Here is a 2,978-nt window from a genome sequence, read left to right as displayed (position 1 = left end):
TATGTATTTTAGCCGCTGTACGTGTTTTAAATCTGTCTTTGCTCGTTTAAATTTTCATATAGTTTCTTTTTATAGTTATTAAAATGTTCTCTTAATATTTGTAGGAAAAATGATGTTGGGTCATATGAGTAGGTTGGATACAGTTCCCAAGGTTCTCGTTCCAAACTTAAAATGCCATTCCCATATAACCAAATGCAGTCTCCAAGCCCCCTCTTATTACCTGTAAAGGTTGCTTATGTTCCTGTGTTTGGATCTATGTTATATCAATACTTCACTTGATGTTTCGATTATTTGTCTCTAACAATTCATTTAAAGTGAAAGTATGAAACTTTCTTGTTGAAGTAGTTGTGTCTGACTAATTTATATGAAACAAGGGTAGTATAAGTCGGTCTCACATGTAAGGCCAATCAAAATCCTTGTATAATCTTCTTGTTGTCGAGTTGTGGTTAATGTGGCTTGCACTTGGATTGGTGAAAAATGTATGTAGCATTGTGCATTTCACTAGTAAGTCGGATTTATGTTGTATACACAGGTTTGAACAACGTGAATTTGTGGTTCTATAGCACTGTAATTAAATTCTAATTCTCTCAATAGATTTTGTTTTTGTTCAACTCGCTTCTTTGGCCTCCAGCTTTGGCCGCACCAACGACATCGTACTCCATACCCGGGAAAAACAGGTACTACCGGAAATGTACTACTCAAGTTCAGTACTAAATTTTTATCTTATGGTGAGTTTGGTTAAGTGAGAAACTTCGGTGAGGCGTTATAAACGTATCGACCAGTTACTCTAACTTGATCCATTTTGACATTTTTGCAATCATGTTTCTAAATAAAGCTTGTTCCAATACTAAAACAGATATATAGTTATAAATTAATGATTACTTGTGGTAAACAAAATAATGTTGCAGTTCGTTACATGAGCAACAAGTTGAGCTTCTGAACCTTATTAGTTGATAATGTACCTTACTGGTTGCAGGATTTCAGGTAATAGACTCTTGATTTCATGCTAAATTGAACGAAGGATGAACTATAGAGTAATTATATATAGATGCCATATAACTATAAGCAGGAAGATACATTATACTTGTCAATTTTTTTTTATGATGATTTTCAGAGTGGTGAGGATGATTGTATAGATGATGATGATGATGATGATGATGATGATGATGATGATGATGATGATGATGATGATGATGATGATGATGATGATGATGATGATGATGATGATGATGATGATGATGATGATGATGACGACGATGATGTTGAAGAGAGTGACAATGATGATGACGACGCCGATGCGGGGGAATAAAAGAGAGAGATACGAATTTTTTGGAATCTCATATTGCAAGTAATGTTTCTTACCATTCCTCTTATTTTCACCCACTTACTAATTGAAAACTTGTGCTAAATGTCGCTATTTAATCTTTTTTTTCTCTTAAACCGTTTTAATGGTGGTTATAACGTCATTTAGTCGCTTAATTGCTTATTATGGTTTCATTGATACTGCGAAAAGAGAGCAGAGAGAGGTAAATGCCTTTAATGTGCTTATTAATCCTAAATGGAGTAGTTATAAATCTAATAGGGTAACATTGATTGTTAGTTAAGCCATTTTATTTTAGAATAAAACAATCCAAATAAAGCTTCACAAAATGGAGTTTGTAAGATTTTTTTTCCTGAGCGAGAGTCGTCTAAATAAATATTCAAAGAGGTACTTGCACATGGAAATCCGTACTATATTGTTAGTGGCAAGTTTTGGGAGACTGCTTAGCTATATACCTGGTGACATATTTTAAGTTATATGCTTCGAGTAAGTTTAAATACATGTTGTGTGGTATGTACATGACACGTCGTTGGTAAGTGCACAACATAGCACGTTTTAATGCATATGCATATAGTGACAGGCTTGTTACGAGGGCAATGTATTCTGTTTATCTAATGACAGTGAGGTAGTAAAGATTTTTATTCTCAAAAGTTTTGTATCTTTATTTTTCTTTTGCTGTAGGATAGGGCGTATACCCGAGCAATGAGTTCAAAGTTGGATGAGCTTGTGATCACCTCAAAAATCTAAGCTTGAGCACGAGCCCAGTTTAGAGAGATGTCCAAGCTTGAATTGAGGTCATTTAATCATATATAAACATAAGATTGATCAAACATTCTATGAATTCGCAAGGTTATTGCTGGGAAACACAAGATTTGCATGCTTATGGAGCCTATATAGGGCAGCGTTTTCCCAGTAAATTAACATGACATCATGATCATCGCATTCCCTATACTTCAAGCGGTGGTGGAATTTTCACAAGGTTGTACGTGTCCCCTCTCTCCATCGCTGCCATCACAATAGATGGTGAGAGGAATATTGAGGTGGTTAATTTTGAGCTTCCCACCATTTTCGAAGTCCCTCTAAAAGACCCCGGTGTTTCTGGGCACGAGCTTGTGGGTTGTACACGGTCCAAGTACATAATGGGAGCAAGGTCGATGCGTAGCCTGATGGGTTGTCTCGTCTATGGTGGTGTGGGAATTTACCACTTAATGATGGTAATATTAGGCAATTTATCTAAACACTTAAGTGTTACTTTCATGTGTAATAGCAATATAGGTAAATAGGCTCTTGCCTTTGTTGTTAGTTATGCCCATTTCGTGTTTTACTAATTTGCGTTGTGTTGTGTATTATTTACGATGTTATTAACTCTAATCTGTACATAATGTGCTATGCATAGTGTTTTTCCATCGTGTAATACACAAATCGTATTAAAAGTCACTCGCAAATCAAACTTCACTACGATACATGCTAACGAGATTTTTTATACGATTAATCAAATTGGGGCACCGCGCCCAGGAGGGCGCGGAGCAACAATTAGTATATATATATATATATATATATATATATATATATATATATATATATATATATATATATATATATATATATATATATATATATATATATATATATAGAGAGAGAGAGAGATAGAGAGAGA

General features: G+C 34.7%; 1 long non-coding RNA gene across 1 annotated transcript; it reads left to right on the top strand.

The window, feature by feature from the left end:
• Positions 1-621: 621 nt before the first annotated feature.
• LOC141623171 (uncharacterized) lies at positions 622-2,758 on the top strand. The gene is made up of 2 exons (XR_012533224.1): positions 622-677; positions 909-2,758. It is a non-coding gene; the product is annotated as an uncharacterized LOC141623171 (long non-coding RNA).
• Positions 2,759-2,978: the final 220 nt, after the last annotated feature.

Source organism: Silene latifolia, chromosome X, assembly GCF_048544455.1.
Source record: "Silene latifolia isolate original U9 population chromosome X, ASM4854445v1, whole genome shotgun sequence".
NCBI classification, from domain to species: domain Eukaryota; kingdom Viridiplantae; phylum Streptophyta; class Magnoliopsida; order Caryophyllales; family Caryophyllaceae; genus Silene; species Silene latifolia.
Note: the sequence above shows the minus strand (reverse complement) of the source record. Positions and strands in the feature narration are given on the sequence as shown.